The 20,449-nt window shown below is 40.0% G+C and overlaps 1 protein-coding gene across 18 annotated transcripts in view; it reads right to left on the reverse strand.

Annotated features, from left to right (window-relative positions):
• Positions 1-15,742, reverse strand: part of USP54 (ubiquitin specific peptidase 54) — a 122,630-nt gene extending 106,888 nt beyond the window's left edge. For 10 of the 18 annotated variants that reach the window (XM_059397784.1, XM_059397782.1, XM_059397776.1 and 7 more), the window contains exon 1: positions 15,310-15,614. The gene's annotated coding sequence lies outside the window, so the exon portion shown is untranslated. The other 8 variants (XM_059397783.1, XM_059397781.1, XM_059397780.1 and 5 more) reach the window with 5 other exon arrangements.
• Positions 15,743-20,449: the final 4,707 nt, after the last annotated feature.

Raw genomic sequence — 20,449 nt, forward strand, 5'->3', positions numbered from 1 at the left:
AAAATAAAAAAATAATGATTTAGCCCCCCAAAATTACATAACCATATTGAGAATATAAGGGAAAAGACATATATGCATTTAAAAGAACCAAACACTCATCTTCTATGGCACTGTATACAGGTTTAATATTTTTTAAAAGCAAGTGTTACGACTATGCTATTAGAAATATTTAAGATCCAGGCACCTGGGTGGCTCGGTCAGTTAAGCATCTGCCTTCAGCTCAAGTACAATTTCAGGGTCCGGGGATCCAGTCCTGTATCAGACTCCCTGCTCAGTCTGCTTCTCCTTTTCCCTCTCCCTCCGCCCCCCATTTGTGTGCAATCTCTACCTCTCAAATAAATAAATAAAATCTTAAAAAATATATATATATTTAAGATATATGACTACGGTTTCCTCCAGAGGTGGGATAACTGCTATTTTTCCTTCTAAGCATATAATACTATTTGAATTTTTGAAACTACGGAGATGTGTTACCTTGATAAAAATAAGACAGAGTTCCTTGTAGGAAGAAGGAGGAAAGTCGGGTTTTGGCTTTATCTCAATTTTTTATATTTCTAAAAGAACAGATAAGAGCAGTTAATTCTGGATGATGGGATTATGGGTGTTTTATTATAATTGCAGTTTTAAACTTATCAACACTACCTTCCACAAGTCCCCAAAGTTTCCTATATAAATGGCTTTCGGACCATTTACAATTCTGCCTGCCTTTCTTGGAGTGCTCTCAACTTTTGCCAGTGTCCATTTAAACAAACATGGAAAAATGTGTTTCCAACCTAGTACAAAAATACACTGGAACCAATACTTTTGTGACCTGGATAAACTTCTAATAATATAGCTGCCAAGTGTTTTTAGCAGCACATTACGTAGCCAGTTCATGCTACATTTGTAATTAACCAAAATTTCCAGATAATCTGTCACACTAACGAGTCTACCCAGCTCCTCCTGAGGGAGAAGGAATTCAGAATCTCAGAACTTGAGATTCTGAATTTAAACACAGAGATTATCTCTATTAAATTTAATTTCAGTTTGGGCCTACAATTTCATTCTATGGCTTTAATTTTTTTTTAAGATTTTATTTATTTATCAGAGAGAGAGAAGGGGAGAGAGCGAGCACAGGCAGACAGAATGGCAGGCAGAGGGAGAAGCAGGCTCCCTGCCGAGCAAGGAGCCCGATGTGGGACTCGATCCCAGGATGCTGGGATCATGACCTGAGCCGAAGGCAGCTGCTTAACCAACCGAGCCACCCAGGCGTCCCCATGGCTTTAATTTTTAAGGCTTTATTCATCATCTGCCATATTAACTACTCCTACAGTTTTGCAATACTTACATAATTAACATGTTTTGTTTTGTTTTTAATTTTAACTCTACCCAAGGTCCAAAAATAATCCACCAGAGATTTTCCTGGTGAAGCCAACAATCTAAGTGGGCCCAACTATTCAATCTTGTACACATTCACTTAATTTATCAGCCAAGCCATATTTTACTACATATCAGTCATAAATGCATCATAAAAAACTGTGTAAGTGTGGGATTATGACTATAACTAGAACAATTTTCTGACCTACTACCTCATACTTCTAAATAGAAGTAACAGAATTCAAGAACCGAAATAGAAGTAATTTTCGATAAATCACCTCATACAAATTCCTTTCATTTAGTATTCCATATCATCTATTTAATCATTTATAATTTTTCCAGGATTTAACATCCACTTTACAATTTTCCAAGTACTTTCTTCTTTTTGGATATCAGAACATTTGTCTCTCTTTGGTTTTTATGATTTCTCAGATAAACAACAGTGGCTCTGAGATCATCAATTAATTTAGTACTGTGAAATTTAAGTGAGCGTAGATTTAAATTCATTTTAAAACGTTCACTCTTTTCTTTTTTAAGATTTAATTAGTTATTTGTCAAAAAGAAAGAGAGCACAAGCAGGCAGAGTGGCAGGCAAAGGCAGATGGAGAAGCAGGCTCCCGCCAAGTAAGGAGCCCGACGTGGGACTCGATTCCAGCACTCAATCCCTGGGATCATGACCTGAGCCAAAGGTAGCCACTTAACAGACTGAGCCACCCCAGGCATCCCTAAAGCATTCACTCTTAACTGGCTACAGTGTCTGGTTTACAACTTTTTGAAAGATTTTATTTATTTGAGAAAGCGAGCAAGCACAAGTATGAGGGGAAGGGGCAGAAGGAGAGGGAGAAGCAGACTCCCAGCTGAGCACGGAGCCCAAGGCAGGGCTCCACCCCAGGACTCTGGGATCATGACCTGACCCAAAAGCAGACACTTACCTGCCTGAGCCACCCAGGCACCCCTCTGGTTTAAAATTTGCTTTCTATTTTCTAGTTTGAAAATATCTGTCACCCTGGGGCACCTGGGTGGCTCAGTTAAGTGTCTGCCTTTGCTCAGGTTGTGATCCCAGGGTCCTGGGATCCAACCCCCATTAGGCCCCTTGCTTGGAGGGAAGCCTGCTTCACTCACTCTCTCTCCCTCCCCTTGCTTATGTTCCTGCTCTCACTCTGTCAAATAAATAAATCAAATCTTAAAAAAAAAAAAAAAAAAAAAACTATCATCCTTGTTGCTAATAATGTATCTAGAACTTATTTTTTAAAGAACTTTACAATTTCTTAAAATCCTATAAATAGGTTAGATAGAAACTAATAAACCATTATCCCATTTTATGCATAAGGAAGCTGAAGCACAGAGAAATTAAAATTATTTGCCCAAGGTCACAGAGCTATAGTGAACCAAAATCTTCCATCCCAGTCCAGAGCTCTTTTCATTAAGGCTATATGGATTTATAATATAAAACTACTTAAGATTGCACAAAAAATTTCTTGCTTAAGTGATGCCTGGGTGGCTCAGTTTGTTAAGCAGCTGCCTTTGGCTCAGGTCATGATCCCAGTATCCTGGGACAGACCCTAGGTCAAGCTTCCTGCTCAACTGGGAGCCTGTTTCCCCCTCTCTCTGCCCCTCCCCCAGGTTGTACGTGCTCCCTCTTCCTCTCTCTCTCTCAAATAAGTAAAATGTTTTTTAAAAATTCTCTTGCTTAGAAACTGATATTTTCGGGGGGGGGAGGGTGTTTGTTTTTAGAGATTTTTATTTATTTGATAGAGACACAGTGAGAGAGGGAACACAAGCAGGCGGAGTGGGAGAGGGAGAAGCAGGCTCCCCACTGAACAAGGAGCCCAATGTGGGGCTGGATAGGCTGGATCCCAGGACCCTAGGATCATGACCTGAGCTGAAGGCAGATGCTTAACGACTGAGCCACGCGGGCGCCCCCAAAACTGATGTTTTGATTAGAGGCTGAGAGGGGTTAAAGAAAGGATATAGAAAGGAAGTGGGTGTGGCTATAAGAGGGCAACATAATGGATACTGTGGTGATGAAAATATTTTGTACTTTCACTGTATCAATGTCAATATCCTGGTTGATATATTGTACAATAGTTTTGCCAGGTGTTACTACTCAGGAAACCACATAAGGAGTATATCCGATCTCTTAGGGCACCTGGGTGGCTCTGGGTGGCACCTGGGTTAAGCCTCTGCCTTCAGCTCTCAGGTCATAATCTCAGGGTCCAGGGATCGAGCCCCACACTGGGCTCTCTGCTCAGCAGGGAGCCTGCTTCCCCCTCTCTCTCTGCCTGCTTCTCTGCCTGCTTGTGATCTGTCAAATAAATAAATAAAATCTTGAAAAATAAAGGAGGGTTATCAGATCTCTCCTCATTCGACGTGAATCTAGAATTATCTCAAAGTAAAAAGTCTAATAAAAATAATAATATTTCTTGGGCGCCTGGGTGACTCAGTGGGTTAGGCCGCTGCCTTCGGCTCAGGCCATGATCTCGGGGTCCTGGGATCGAGTCCCGCATCAGGCTCTGTGCTCGGCGGGGAGCCTGCTTCCTCCTCTCTCTCTCTCTCTCTCTCTGCCTGCCTCTCTGCCTACTTGTGATCTCTCTCTGTCGAATAGATAAATAAAATCTTTTAAAAGAAAAAAAGAAAATAATAATATTTTCTTTTTTTAAGCCAATTTCACTTTATTTATTCACTTATTTAGAGAATGCACGTGTATATGATGGGGCAGGGGGGTGGGGAGAAGGGGGAGAGAGAGAGAAAATCTCAAGCAGACTCCCTACTGAGCAGGGAGCCCTACACCAGGCTCAATCCAAAGACCCCGAGACCATAACCCAAGCTGAAACCAAGAGTCAGATGTACAACCGAGCCACCCAGACACCCCTAAACCAATTTCATTTTAAAGAGCCTTACTTAAAGTAAATAGCATATGTAAATTAAAACAAAATTAAAAAAATAATGCATACAGCTCTGAAAGCCAGCACAGCAGACTCCAAAAGTAGGATAAGTCCCATCCACTGAAGCTCAAAAAAGTCATAAAGAAAAAAATGTCCATCTCTGCAAATTAAAAAGGAGACCCCAGAACTCTTATTTCCTAAAGCAGCAAAATCAAACAAGACAGTATGAAAAATAAATTATTAAGTCACCTCAAAAAGAATCATTAAAGTTAAAACCACCAAAGCTTTCCTCGACCCACCACTTTACTGTAATCCTCAACTTAGACAAAGACTGAGTGTCAATGTGTGTCACCTTCAACCTGATATTCACAGCTACATGTTTCAAAAGAGTCCCAAAACTGCTTCTATTTTTTTGCTACTCACGAACTGCCTGAAGCTTCAACCATTTCCTGCTTCTCCCAGCTGCAGGACTTGCAATTAGGAAAACATTCACTCAGCGTCTAGAGCAGGTCTGGTTAGAAGGATGAGCTCATCCCTTCAGATACGTACCTGATCCTCAGGAAGCTGCTCCTCCTCCAACGAACAGGTCTTTGTATGTTTAAAGTGAAACCCACAAAAAATATAAATAAATAAATAAGTAAGTAAAGTGACACCCACAACCTGTGCAACCACTTGGCCAGAACTAGAACAAGTCCTTCCCTATACAAGCCTGGTACCATGGAATCATTTCCTGTTATAGCCACTTCACACAACCACAAAGTTCAGACAGCAGTTACGGCCTCACTAGAGGAGGATTACATTTTCAGCTCCAGTGGAGGTCAGGGTCAGGCCCTTCACTGCTACTCAGTGAACATTGAGCTGTTTGTTTCAACAGGTCCCTACCCTGCATCGAACCTCACCAGAATTAACCCCATTCTCCAGAATTAAACTTACTTTCCTGTACCAGGAATTGTAATGCTTGTACATCTCTTACTATTTGTTCTGTCCACAAGTCTCTATTAACTAAGGCAGCTAAATGTACTATATGCAGTTAGAAATAAATACTGAAACCTCAAGTCTGTTACTCAGGTTCACTACTTCTAAGAAAACATCTATTCTGTCAAAGCTATCTATTTATTGGTAAAGGATCCTAACAATCTTAACCCAAAAGATATGTAGACATCATTTCAAAATAATATATAGGTACTAAATATCTTCAATCAGAAGTACCTGGGTACCAAGTAGTCATTCAACAAATATTTCTGTATACCTTTATGTACAGCCATCTCTGAGAGGAAGATGAACCAGGTTTCAACTTAAAAAAATCTAAGAAGTATCTCTTTCTGCCTTAGCCTTCCACAGGACCTCAGCAGTATTTTTACTTCTGCCACAATAAGCTTCTAATACACTAATAGGCTACAGAGTATAAACTAGTCAGAGAAGTATTAAATTCATGAGTGGTTACCTTTGAGAGATGACAGGGGACTTGCAACCAAGAAGGGGAAACTTTTGTTCTATAAAGCCCAGGTGAGGGGCACCTGGGTGGCTAAGTGGGTTAAGCCTTTGCCTTCGGCTCAGGTCATGATCTCAGGGTCCTGTGATCAAGCCCCGCATTGGGCTCTCTGCTCAGTAGGGAGCCTGCTCCCCCCCCCCCTCTCTCTGCCTGCCTCTCTGTCTACTTGTAATCTTGTGATCTGTCTGTCAAATAAATAAATAAAATCTTAAAAAAAAAAAGCCCAGGTGAAAGGATGAAAAAATAATAAGCTACAGAAAATATTTGCAAACCACATATTCAGCAAAGAACTAGTACCTAGGTTATATAAAGACTTCTCAAAACTCAACAGTAAAATATCAAGCAAGCCAATTAGAAAATGGGCACAAGATATAAAGAGATTTTTCAACAAAGAGAATATATAAGCGGCAAATAAGCAACTGAAAAGATGTTCAACATTATTAGCTATCAGGGAAATGAAAATCAGAACCACAATCCAGTATCACAGCACATATATCAGAATGGCTAAAATAAAAAGGAGTGACACCACCAAATGCTGGTGAAGGTGCAAGAAACTGGTTCAATGATACACTGCTGATGGGAATGTAATATTTACTTTAGGGGTGCCTGGGTGGCTCAGTCAGTTAAGCATCTGCCTTCAGCTCGGGTCATGGTCCCAGGGCTCTGGAATCGAGCTCTGCTTCTCCCTCTCCCATTCCCCCTGCTTGTGTTCCCTCTCTTGCTCTCTCTCTCTCTCTGATAAATAAATATACAAAAGCTTTAAAAATAAATAAAAATAAAAATATGTAAAAAGTACTTAAATACTGAAACATGGATTTCAGAAAAGTTCACTCATTGCACACCAACAACTGGGCTAATTGTTTTTTTCTCGAAAGCCACTTGTCTATAAAGAACATTTATATAGCCAAACAGAAAGAAATATGAAAAACTCTGAAAAAGCAACAGAAGATTAAAAACTTTTTTTTAAAGATTTTATTTATTTATTTGACAGAGAGAGATCACAAGTAGACAGAGAGGCAGGCAGAGAGAGAGGGAAGCAGGCTCCCTGCTGAGCAGAGAGCCTGATGCGGAACTCGATCCCAGGACCCCAAGATCATGACCTGAGCCAAAGGCAGAGGCTTAACCCACTGAGCCACCCAGGCACCCCTAAAATCTTTTTTTTAAAGATAAGAAAGTTTTTGTATATACTACAATCATATAAATGTTTATGTTCATGTCTGATATAAATGAGAATGAGAGAGAGAGTTCACAAATTTACTATATGGCACTGTCCCCAAAACAAAAAATTTAGATAGCCATTTCTATAGATGTACTCCCTGGGAGAAAAAGACTGAAAAGTGAACCTCAACGTGAATTCTACTTTCCCACTAATTTTCAATAAACATAAAAACTGTGTCCATATTTTTCATATTAATAAATCAACTTAAAATCTTAGTGAAGATAAGATCAGGCTGGTGACTGGCTCAACATTAACCTAGACATTAAAATCCATTTTAAGTATTTCTTCTACGCTTGGGTGGCTCAGTGGGTTAAAGCCTCTGCCTTCGGCTCAGGTCATGATCTCAGGGTCCTGGGATTGAGGCCCGCATCAGGCTCTCTGCTCAGCAGGGATCCTGCTTCCCCCTCTCTCTCTCTGCCTGCCTCTCTGCCTACTTGTGATCTGTCAAATAAATAAATAAAATCTTTTAAAAAAATTAAAAAACAGATTAAAAAAAAAGTTTTCATTTTGTATGCCAAAATGAAAACTGCCATAGACACCAGCTATAATATATGACTATCTTGAAAATCCAAAGGAATCAAATGAAAAAATCATTGTATTTAATAAAAGCATTTAGTAAGGAAATCCAATTCAAGATCAACATAAAAGAATCAACAGCTTTACTATATGTCAGCAATAACCAATTTTTTAAAATGTCATAAGGTAAAAGATCCCAATTGCCACAACAACTTTAAATAACTGTAAAAGACTTAAAAATTAGACATGTTCAAGATTAATATGAAGAGAACTATAAACTTTTCTGAAGGATTTTTTCTTAAGTTGAATAAAGAGAATATCCTGTTTCTAAAAAAAAAAAAAAAACTTATATTTATTTACTTGAAAGAGAGAGAGTGAGACAGCATGAGAGGGGAGAGGGTCAGAGGGAGAAGGAGACTCCCGACTGCGCACAGAGCCTGATGCAGGACTCCATCCTGGGACTCCAGGATCATGTCCCAAGCCAAAGGCAGTCGCTTAACCAACTGAGCCACCCAGGCACCCAAGAATATCCTGTTTCTAAATGGGAAGTCTCAACATTGTAAAGATATAAATTGTCCCATAAAGTAAATAATCTTTCTGTTTCAACTGAAATCCCAATTACAGTTCCAACAGAATTTTTGTTTGTAATGAAACCGGAGAGGCTAATTCTGAAAGAAAAAGTCTCTTACATATATTCTAAGACTGAGAGGGGAACTGACCTTCAAACACACAGTAAATCAGCAAAAATTAAAACTGGGTGATACTGGTATACCTGGCTGGCTCAGTCACTGCAGCATGCAACTCCTGATCTCAGGGTTGTCAGTTCAAGCTCCACATTCACTGGGTGTAGAGATTACTTTTAAAAAATCTTTTAAAGGGGTACCTGGGTGGCTCAGTGGGTTAAAGCCTCTGCCTTTGGCTCAGGTCATTATCCCAGGGTCCTGGGATCAAGCCCCACATCGGGCTCTCTGCTCAGTAGGGAGCCTGCTTCCTTCTCTCTCTGCTTGCTTCTCTGCCTACTTATGATCTCTGTCAAATATAAATAAAATCTTAAAAAAAAAAAACTTTTGAAAAAGATGGGACTATATGAATATAAAAATTTTATTACATCAATAGACACCGTACACATAATGCAATACACTGGAGAAAATATGTGCTATATATATATATAAAAATATGTGTGTGTGTGTGTATATATATATATATATATATATATAAAATACAGATTTGCATCCACATACATATAAAGAGTTCTTATTAATCAATAGGTAAAAGAAAAAGCTTCAAAAAGGCAAGGAATAGAAATTTCACAGAAATAAATATAATAGCCAATAAAGAAATTTAAAGATGATCTAACTCCCAAGTAGTCTAAAAACTGCAAATTAAAGCAAAAAGTTTTGACTACCATATTGGTAAAAATGTACGAGATTGATAATACCGGGGCACCTGGATGGCTCAGTGGCTTAAACCTCTGCCTTCAGCTCAGGTCATAGTCTCAGGGTCCTGGGATCAAGTCCCACATGAGGCTCTCTGCTCAGCAAGGAGCCTGCTTCCCCCTCTCTCTCTGCCTGCCTCTCTGCCTAGTTGTGATCTCTCTCTCTGTCAAATAAATAAATTAAATTAAAATTTTTAAAAAAGATCAATAATACCAAGTGTTGGGGTGCCTGGGTGGCTCAGTGGGTTAAGCCGCTGCCTTCGGCTCAGGTCATGATCTCAGAGTCCTGGGATCGAGCCCCGAATCGGGCTCTCTGCTCGGCAGGGAGCCTGCTTCCTCCTCTCTCTGTGCCTGCCTCTCTGCCTGCTTGTCATCTCTCTCTGTCAAATAAATAAATAAAATCTTTAAAAAAAAAAATAATACCAAGTGTTGGCAAGTAGGTAAGGATATAGGTGCTTTCATAAACTGCTGGTGCAATGCATAATAGTACACAGACTATTTGAAGGGCAGAGTGGCAATACCTTTGAAAATATATATACATTTCAAGCAACAATCCTAGCCACTACTCCAGAGGTATTTCTAGAACATTTACACAAGACACAAGAATAAGAGATGTTCATTTCAGGGGCGCCTGGGTGGCTCAGTGGGTTAAAATCTCTGCCTTCTGCTCAGGTCATGATCTCAGGGTCCTGGGATCGAGCCCCACATCAGGCTCTCTCTGCTCAGCAGGGAGCCTGCTTCCCCCCATCTGCTCTCTCTGCCTGCCTCTCTGCCTACTTGTGATCTCTCTGTGTAAAATAAATTAAATCTTAAAAAAAAAAAAGAGATGTTCATTTTAGTTGGTAAATGCAAAATGGATTATTTAAGTGGATAACTTAAGTGTCCATCAATAAAAGAATAGTTAAATAAATTGCAGGAATTCAAAATGAAATATTATCAGCAGTTAAAAAGTGTGTATTAACAGGATGAGAGCTCACAGGCACATAACTAAATTAAAAAAAAAGAACTGCAGAAAAAATACTATCCTTCATAAAGAGCTATAAATAGTTACATAAATTATAAATGGCATAGAAAAATCACTGGATGAAAACCCACCAACAGAATATTCTAGAAAGGGGTCCTTTGCTCCTTAGCCTCTACATAAATTTAATTTTTTTTCTCTTAAAGTATACAATTTAAATATTTATAAAAATTGGGGCATCTGGGGCACCTGGGTGGCTCAGTGGGTTAAAGCCTCTGCCTTCAGCTCAGGTCGTGATCCCAGTGTCCTTGGATCATGCCCCACATGGGGCTCTCTGCTCAGCAGGGAGTCTTCCTCCCGCCCTCCCCCACCACCCCGCCTGACTCTCTGCCTACTTGTAATCTCTGTCTGCCAAATAAACAAATAAAATCTTTAAAAAAAAAAATTGGGGCATCTGCTGGCTCAGTTGGTAAGAGCATACAACTCTTGATCTCGGGGTTGTAGGTTTGAGCCCCATGTTGGATGTAGAGATTACTTAAAAATAAAAAAAATATTTTAAAAAAATTAAGTGTTTGGGGCCCCTGACTGGCTCAGTCAATAGAACACACATTTTTGATCCTCGGGTTATAAGTTCAAGTCCAACCTCGGGTGCAGAGTTACTTAAAAATAAAATCTTTAAAAAAAAAAAAAAAAGAAACAAGATGGGATTGGGAGGGAGACAAATCATAAGAGACCTTAATCTCACAAAACAAACTGAGAGTTGCAGGGGGAAGTGGGTAAGGAGAGGGTGGTTGGGTTATGGACGTTGGGGAGGGTACGTGCTATGGTGAGTGCTGTGAATTGTGTAAGCCTAATGATTCACAGACCTGTACCTCTGGGGCAAATAACACATTATATGTTAATAAAAATAATTTTTTAAAAAAGATTAAAAAAACATAAACAGTGAAGTCTAGAGAGAAAAACAAATATGGAAATATGTTCAACTTCACAGGCAATCAAAGAAATCGAAACTTAAACTGAGATATCATGAGGTGCCTGGGTGGCTCAGTGGGTTAAAGCCTCTGCCTTCGACTCAGGTCATGATCCCAGGGTCCTGGGATTGAGCCCCGCATCGGGCTCTCTGCGCGGCAGGGAGCCTGCTTCCCTTCCTCTCTCTCTCTCTGCCTGCCTCTCTGCCTGCTTATGATCTCTGTCAAATAAATAAATAAAATCTTTTAAAAAAAAAAATAAAATGAGATATCACTTTTTACCCATCAAATAAACGGTTTTTAATTTGTTCAATCTCTATTTATTATTGTTGATGTAAATGCTGGGAAAATAATACTTTTTCCCACTTCCATCCCTGGAGGAGTGTAAATGAATAGAATCTTTCCAGAGAGTATGTGCATCAAAGTGAAAGAAAAGGTCTTCTTTTGTGGAGGTTGAGAGTTAACAGAATACTTTTAGACCATTATCCACTTGACACATTCTCAACTACTCTCAGTTTTCAACCTTTCTGGGATAGAAGTTCCATACTCTGCCCTCAAGGGTCTTCCTCTCATCTCACTCTTTTACTCTAAACCTTTCTTAGAAAAATGTCTCAATGCCTCAAAAATAAGTCACATGAAAAACATGGGCACTCAGCCCACTTAGTTAAAAGATGTTAGAAAACACAGAATTTTCTTCATACCCCCATGCTATTCCAGCCTATAGATGTAGAACCATTGCAGAAAGTCAACTCACTGGAAAAACCCTCACCTGACTCAACTTCAAATCTCTATGTGTGTATTAAGAATATTATGTATTACAGGGGCACCCAGGTGGCTCAGTCAGTTGAACATCCTGGTTTTGGCTCAGGTCATGATCTCGGGGTCCTGAGATCGAGCCCCAAGTTGCATTCCATGTTCAGCGGGGAGTCAGCTTGGGGATTCTCTCCCTCTGCCCCTCCCTCACTCACTCATGCTTCCATTCACATGCACTCTCTCTCTCTAAAACAAACAAACAAATAAATCTTTAAGAATAAAGAATACTATGTATTACAACATAGTTATATCCCTCCACTTTTTTTAAGGCAGATCAACATTTGTTAAAATGGGCCAATAATGCAGCTAGATACAAAAAAGTGAAACAGAGGAGCACCTGGGGGCTCAGCCAGTTAAGTGTCTGCCTTCAGCTCAGGTCATGATCCCAGGGTCCTGGGATTGAGCCTTACATGGGGCTCCCTGCTCAGTAGGAAGCCTGCTTTTCCCTCTCCCACTCCCCCTGCTTGTGTTCCCTCTCTGTCTCTCCCTCTGTCAAATAAATAAATAAAATCTTTAAAACAAAAAGAAAGTGAAACAGAAATATAACAAACTAAATGTAAGAAGCTTCTGAATAAACAACCTGAACGCATTTATTTTAAGTATAAGTAGGAAGTATAAGAACACTATAAAGGAAACATATAATCAGTTTGTACTCTGTCAGCAGCCTCCTGACAACAGCGGTTTCCTGAAAGTAGCTGAGAGCACCTATACCTCTATGTATAGCAATTATTAAATATAATTTGGCGATGTGATACAGTTGAAGAAATACTTAATTGGAAGTCAGGACACCTGGGACATTGCAGCTGTGTGACTTTGGCAAGTCACTGAAAAGTTCCTCTAGGCTTCAGTTTCCTTAATATAAAAGGAAATGGATTGGACTCATCCACCTCTAATCATTAAGTCTAGATCTAAGTATTAACAGTGATGGTATCTATCACTCTCATTTAGATTTCTAAAGAAACCATATATTAAGATATAAAATTTGAATTCCAACCAGAAAATCACATTTTGGACTTTAGAATATAGAGTTTAGAAAGTCTGAATGCAAATATATAAATACATGTGATATGTATATACATTTTTCTCAATACAAAAAAAGCAATATAAGAAAAGTGTTTGACAAGGGGCGCCTGGGTAGCTCAGGGGGTTAAGCCTCTGCCTTCGGCTCAGGTCATGATCTCAGGGTCCTGGGATCCAGCCCCGCATCGGGCTCTCTGCTTGGCAGGGAGCCCACTTCCCCTCACTCTCTGCCTGCCTCTCTGCCTACTTGTGATCTCTCTCTGTCAAATAAATAAATAAAATCTTAAAAAAAAAAAAAAAGGAAAGAAAAGAAAGTGTTTGACAAAATCTCTTAAATTCTGTTACAATAAAATTTGCCCTACACTGAATGTGAAGATAGATAACCGTTTCCATTATTAAAATGATCACTTTCTAGAAGACTGCAACCATTAACAATTGCTTGTTACAACTATTTTCCCAAACACAGTTCCCTATACAATTATATACAACATGAATATGGCAATTTACTCAATTCTCTGTATAATACAAATTTCATATTTAGTATCATGTTAATATTTAAATTTGTTCCCATATATAGTGTAAATATGTGAGGGAGAAATATCTATGAACAAAGATAAAGAGATTGAATTCTGGTCTTTGTGCCAATTCCACCTTTAATCTCTGGCCCCCCCAATCCCAAGGTACCCTCCATGCAAAAGAAAGGAATCTTGCTTAGGTTTCTCCAAGCACACATATTTCCAACTCCAAACCCTAAATCTGCCATTTACTAGCTCTGTGATCTTTAGCAACTTCCTTAATTTTTAAGCTTCCATTTTCTTGTCTTTAAAATTGTAGTACCAGCTGAAGAGTAAAGTTATAAAGTTAAAATGAGATAATGTGCCTGGCACACTAAAAATTAATCAACAAATATCAGTTATTACCTTATTGTTGACTTAAGAACATACAGTGGTATTTAAGAGTACAAAAGACTTAAATTATCAACTGACCTGTGAATTTTCTCAAGCTTTCATTATAACTTTTCTCTCTTCTGAGAAACATATGTTCTACTTATGCAGCACAGTTTAGAATTTGCTCAATGTTTTGTAATTTTCGAAATTATTTCTTCCTTTTTAGTCTTGTCAACTAGGTAAACTCTTGAGGGCAAGAACCTTGTTTCACAAGCTTGGTTTCACATATTGTGCTTATTACATTGTAATTATTTGTTCTCTGTCACTCTCCCTTCCTAGATTCTAAGCATTGCAAGACAGAGAGCAAAGCTTATCCTGAGGCTTTATAATCACACAAAATAGGTCTCAATAAATGTTTGCTGAATGGGTAAATGAGTGAATGAATTCCCCCCCCCACCCCAATGCCTAACACCATACTCTATACATAATAGGAACTCAGTAAAGCTCCTTAATGGATTCATGCAGCAATCTTTTGGACCCAACAACATAAAGCTGCATCTTGCCTCAGAAAAGCATTTCTATTTTAAAGTTTAGCTCTGAATATTACAAATTTAAAGTTTTAGTCTAACACATATCAAATAAATAGGTCAAATGACCACATCAAGGCTAGTGCGAGAAGGATTTAAAAGCCATTATTCTAATTAATGAATTTGTGAACCTCAACATGGAAAATCCAGTTACATAATCAAGAGAGGTTATACCCTGCAAATTTATACCTACAAAAGATAGTGAGAAAAATTATCAGAAAGTTTGTATCTGGAGACTGAAATGGGTAGGTTATTTTTATGCCTGAATTGAAGCCATTGTTTGCACTAGAAATAAAGAGTTCAGAAGCAAAGTGGTCCCAACCCCTCTCCACAAAACAATTCTGAGACTCAGAAACTAAATATTTTGCCCACTCCTTGATTTTAACTCCTGGGAGATTCCTTTTATTCTCAAATCAGCAGATATTCAAAACTTGTTCTGTCTCTTAAAAAACAAACAAAAACCTTCATCCGTTTCTTAAAAGGCAAATAACCTGAACATGCACACTTTGGGGACACTCCGTTTTATATTCAACTTAACTAAATCTATCCCTAGTGTTCAGCTTGCTGCTGGTGCTGCTGCAATAGAAACACTTTTCTTAGTTTTTAAATTACATTCGTGGAAGGCTTAAGTGTCGTACTGCACATTCTTCTACAGTATCAGCTAAACTGGTTTTACACTGCATGTATAATCTCATAAGTACACCGTAAAGGAATTCTATACTTGAATGAAACTGGGAAGAAACGTGATCTCAGCACACACACCCCTTTTTCCAACTCAATACGCTCCAGAGGACGCACATCTTAGTGTTTTTTTTTTTTTCCCTCAAGAATTTCTCTCCCGCCCCCACCCCACACTTTACAGTAGCAATCATTCATTATCCCACTCACAGTCTCTCCGCAGAAAGAACCTCACCAACTAATACTAGTTCACTAGGACCCTACTTCCACATCTCACAGACTGTGGGGAATTTCTTTGGAAGGGGCGGGTGATAGTGGAGGTTCCGGACGCCACCATTCCCGCCACGCCATTTAGGACCCAGGTCCTGGCGCGCAGTCCTAGACCAGCGTTCCGCGGACCCTCAGGGGCCGCGAAGGGTCCGATACCGGCCCCCATCCCCCAGTGCAAAGCAAACCGGGCCCAACCTCCGTGCTCCCATTCAACATACCCACCTCTTCTCGATACCCCATTTCTTCCCACTTACTCCTCGATGTAGTCCGGTGCCTTTATCCAGTTCTGAGTCCGCGTAACCCTCTTCCTGCCAATACACACACCCTCCACGCTCCGGCCCCTGCCCCTTGAACCCTACTACACCCGGGTCCCTCCCACTGGACCTCCCGGCAGCTCTAGCCCTCCGTGAGTGCCCTAGTACAGACCGGCGTCAGTTCCCTGTACACACGGGACCTAGGTTATCCCTCACACGTCACACTTGGGCCCATTCCTCCCTACCTACTCCACAACCAGGGCTACCCCCTGCACCCCGTTACCTCCGACCCCGCCCCCCTGAGGGTGTCGCACTCACAGCTCCTGCCGCCGCATCCTTAACCGCCGCGGCTGCTATAGCTATAGGGAGCCAAGGCAACCAGCTCTCGCGACACTTTCCTCAGCTAACGGCGAGAACAGCCGAGAAGAGCTTCTCGCAAGAAAGTAAACGAGTCAAGCTCGAGAAGGGTAAGTATGTCTCGCGATAGTAGTTGGTAAGATGGCGGCCGCCAGGCGTTTTAGGGGTGGCCTGGAAAGCTCTGGTAGTTGGTGAGAGCAAAGAAAGATCTGGAGGGAAAGAGTCGGAAAACTACTGCAGGGAGCACGGGCTGAGCTGGGGGAAGTTAGTATGGCGAAACCTGCATTGGAATAACTTCAGGGATGTGGCATCCTCCAAGTGCCTCGAAGTTAGAGTAATGTCGCCTTTAGTTGAAGTTTAGATTTCCAGGCATTTTCCTTATGCTTACAGAGTGGTTAGAGATGGAGTGAGCAAGCCAGAAATTGACCTTGCCATCTTCTCATAACCTTCTTACAAGTAGTTTTCATTCGTTCTTCTCACACTAGTTTGCAAATGGTATTTGGTTTCACAGAAATACTGTTTGATAGGGGTCCCCCACTCCTCAGTTCGCCAGACCAAAATATGAAATAAACGGTTTTTTAAAAAATCGAACAAAAGAGCAGGTGTTTGGCCTTGGATACGGGAAGGGGACCGCACTGGTCTATGATTTGAACTTTGCACTTGTTGCTTGCCGCTCTGTGGACATATTCTTAACTCCTGGCTCAATATTTAGTTGTAGGTCTTTCTCTCTGCTCTCAGACAACCGTAAAAGCAGATTGAATAGCATCTGGAACAGAAGATGGATTTAAAGAACGTTGGTGAGCTTGGTCTGAAGATAGTGAATTGTCTCAATTGATTGTTTTACAGATAGAACTCCTTGTTCTACTATTTCTCCATTCTCACTGCTGCACTTGACTTAAAAACAAGAAAAAACGTTGGTGAACAAGGAAGAGTAAAACAGAAAAATAAAAGTGGGAAGTTCACATTCTTCCGTCAAAGCCCCTGAATAGTTCTGATAGTCTAGATCAATACTGTCTGGTAGAAATATATTGTGAGTTGCATTATGTGACTTAAAATTTCTAGTGGCCACGTTTTCAAAAAGTAAGAAATATTAAATTTAACCCAACATATTCAAAATCTTTCAATACGTGAACAATATTTTAAATTTTTAAAAATATTTTGAAATTATTGACGTATTTTACTTTTTTCATATTAAGTCTTCAAAATTTGAGGTTTATATTTACAGAGCATCTCAATTTCAACTAGGCACATTTCAAGAGCTCAATGACTTCATGTGACTAGTTATTAGTACCGGAAAGGAAAGCTCTAGACCACAGACTAGAGAATACCCTACCTGGGTGACTGGGGGATTGTATTATGGGCATTGTGTTTTCTGTAGAAGAAATTCTTGAAGTGGCTAATTCAAATGATTGCAGAAGCTAGGCAAGTAACAAAGATGATCTACGGAAAAAAAAAAAGGTAGTAGTGGGGACTAGGACTCATTGGAGAGTACGAGCACCTATCTAAAGGATAGCTGCCTGAGCTCCTGAGTTTCAAAATACAATGATGACAAATAAAATAAAACACACTGATGACAAACAGAAAATGTCTGTGAGTAGTATAGACAGTTAGATCTGCTGCCAATATGTGGCTTCTATGAACTGTGGTATTCAAATGTACAAAACATTTTTGAAGAAAATATTTTTTAACAGAATAGTGTACAGGCAAAGACAGCAAAGCTTGAGGATTCCGCTAGCTGGATCCTGTGCAAGTGTGCACCTTAATACATGAAATCACCATTGAGTGGGGATAAGGTAATTGGGTGATGGGCATTAAGGAGGGCACTTGAAGTAATGAACACTGGATGTTACATGCAACTGATAAGTCATTAAATTCTACCTCTGAAACTAATAATACAGTATATGTTAATTAAATTGAATTTAAATAAGAAATTTTTAAAAGGAAAAGAAAACCACCATTGCAACCTCTGATAATAATTTGACCTACAAGTAGACTTCTCGGGGCATCTGTGTGGCTTAGTTAAATATCTGCCTTCAGCTCAGGTCATGTACCCAGGGTCCTGGGATCGAGCCTCACATCGAGCCCCATGTTGGGCCTCTTGGTCAGTGGGGAGTCCAATTCTCCCTCTGCCTGCTTCTCCCCTTGCTTGTACACACACTTTCTCTCTGCCAAATAAGTAAATAAATAACCTTAAAAAAGAGTAAGTAGACTTACCTACTGAGAAGGTAATTTCACAACCAACCTAAACTCCCTGTAAATAAGCTTGTGTCATGATTTTTTGTTATATTTAAGATTTCAAACATTCTGAGCTTAGAAAAATAAAGTTTCTAGGTTCCCAGAACTGTTGACTAGCTGACCTTGGACTTTTCTTTTTAACCCCAACTTTAAGGATAGGCATTTAATAGTTATTTTATGGTTGATTGTGTCACATAAAAGTTGGTATGTGTCTTTGTACGGCTGATGCCTGACATAATACCTAGTATACAATAGGCACTCAATAAACATTTGTTAAAGAAATACAGCCCTGGTGGTGGGATTTTTAAGAAAAGGAATATAGTTTTTAACTTTGGAGGAGGGGTCACAGATTTTTAAACGTGAGAATCTGATGAAAACAATGAACCCTTATCCAGATCCTGTTGGATAGGGATGTTGGATATGCCCTACCCGTATTCCCTCAGCCCACCACAGAGCTTACTACAGTTTTGGTAGATGGTACAAGTCTATAGCTTCTACCTCAGACACCAGAGTATTTCTTTGCCTGGAAGAACCAGCAAGTTTAACAAGTTTAGCCAGCAAGTTTAACATTCCCAGTAGCAATCTGCAACCAATGAAAGATGGAATTTGGTAGCTAAATACTGCATTTCCTCACCCCCTCAGTGGGGCAATTCTGAGGTCTGTTCTAAAGGAGTGTTTCTCAAAATCTACTGACACATATGAATCGCCTGGAGAGATCAAATACTCAGATTCTTGAGTTTGCACTTTAACCAATCTCACAGGAAATAATAATACCACCAATCCATGGACCACACTTCCAATAGCATTTTTCTCAGGTAGTACCAAATGGGATTTAACTCCAGTTGCCCAAAGCAACTTTACTGGCTTTCTTTCCACTCCCTTACACTATTTGGATTTCTGGGATCATCATCCAACTTTCTGGGATTACTTACATCCAAATCTTTGTCTTAGGGTCTTTTGGGAGGAAAATCCAGCCTATGGCAACACTCTCCTTAAAAAAAATACACACAGAGGGCACCTGGGTGGCTCAGTGGGTTGAGCCTCTGCCTTTAGATCAGGTCATGATCTCAGGATCCTGGGATGGAGCCCAGTGTTGGGCTCCCTGCTTAGCAGGGAGCCTGCTTCCCCTCTCTCTCTGCCTGCCTCTCTGCCTACTTGTGATCTCTGTCTGTCAAATAAATAAATAAAATCTTTTTAAAAAATACAGAAAAATCTTTAGAAAAAACGAGGAGAATGTTACTTATCCATCAAAAAGATTGAAATCATGCCATTGCAACAACATGGATAGAACTAGAGGGTATTATATTAAGTAAAATAAATCAGTCAGAGAAAGACAAATATCATATGAGAGAGAGAGAAAGACTAATATGATTTCACTCATGTGGAATTTAAGAAATAAAACATGAGCATTGGGGAAAGGAAAACAAAATAGAAAACTAAGAAAAACAAAATAACATAAAAACAGAGAGGGAAGAGGGGTGCCTGGGTGGCTCAGTCATCAAGCATCTGCCTTCAGATCACGGGTGGTGATCCCAGGGATCTGGGATTGAGCCCCACATCGGGCTCCCTGCTTGACGAGAGGCCTGCTTTTCCCTCTCTCACTCCCCATGCTTGTGTTCCCTCTCTCACTGTATCTCTCTCTATCAAATAAATAAATAAAATCTTAAAAAAAAAAAAAAAAACAGGGAGGAAAACCATAACACTCCTAACTATAGGGAACAAACTGAGGGTTGAAGAAGGAGAGGTGAGTAGGGGAATGGCATTAAGGAGGGCACATGATGTAATGAGTATTGGGTGTTATATGCAACAGATGAATCACTGAACTCTACCTCTGAAACTAATAGTACACTACATGTTAATTAGTTGAATTTAAAAAATAATAATAAATAAATTTTTCAATTTAAAATGTGCATGTGGGGGCGCCTGGGTGGCTCAGTGGGTTAAGCCGCTGCCTTCGGCTCGGGTCATGATCTCAGGGTCCTGGGATCGAGTCCCGCATCGGGCTCTCTGCTCAGCAGGGAGCCTGCTTCCTTCTCTCTCTCTCTCTGCCTGCCTCTCAGTGTACTTGTGATTTCTCTCTGTCAAATAAATAAATAAAATCTTTAAAAAAAAAAAATAAAAAAAATAAAATGTGCATGTGCAGGATGCCTGGTGGCGCAGTTGGCTAAGCATCTGACCCTTGGTTTTGGCTCAGTTCATGATCTCAAGGTCAGGAGGCGGAGCCTCACACTGGGCTCCACGCTCAGCAGAGTCTGCTTGAGAGTCTCTTTCCCCCTCTCCATCTGTTTTCCCCTCACTTGCACTCTCTCCCTCTCAAATAAATAAATAAATCTTTTTTAAAAAATAAAATTTGTATGTACTACATTAAATTGTATATAGTGTAAGCATTGTAACATTTAGTGCAAATACTTCATACATTTTTGTAAATAATAAACAGCAGGGACAGTAACTTTAAAAGCGGGGGGCACCTGGCTGGCTCAGTAAGTGGAGCATATGACTCTTGGTCTCAGGGTTGT

The sequence above is a fragment of the Mustela nigripes genome, chromosome 4 (genome assembly GCF_022355385.1).
Source record: "Mustela nigripes isolate SB6536 chromosome 4, MUSNIG.SB6536, whole genome shotgun sequence".
Lineage (NCBI taxonomy): Eukaryota > Metazoa > Chordata > Mammalia > Carnivora > Mustelidae > Mustela > Mustela nigripes.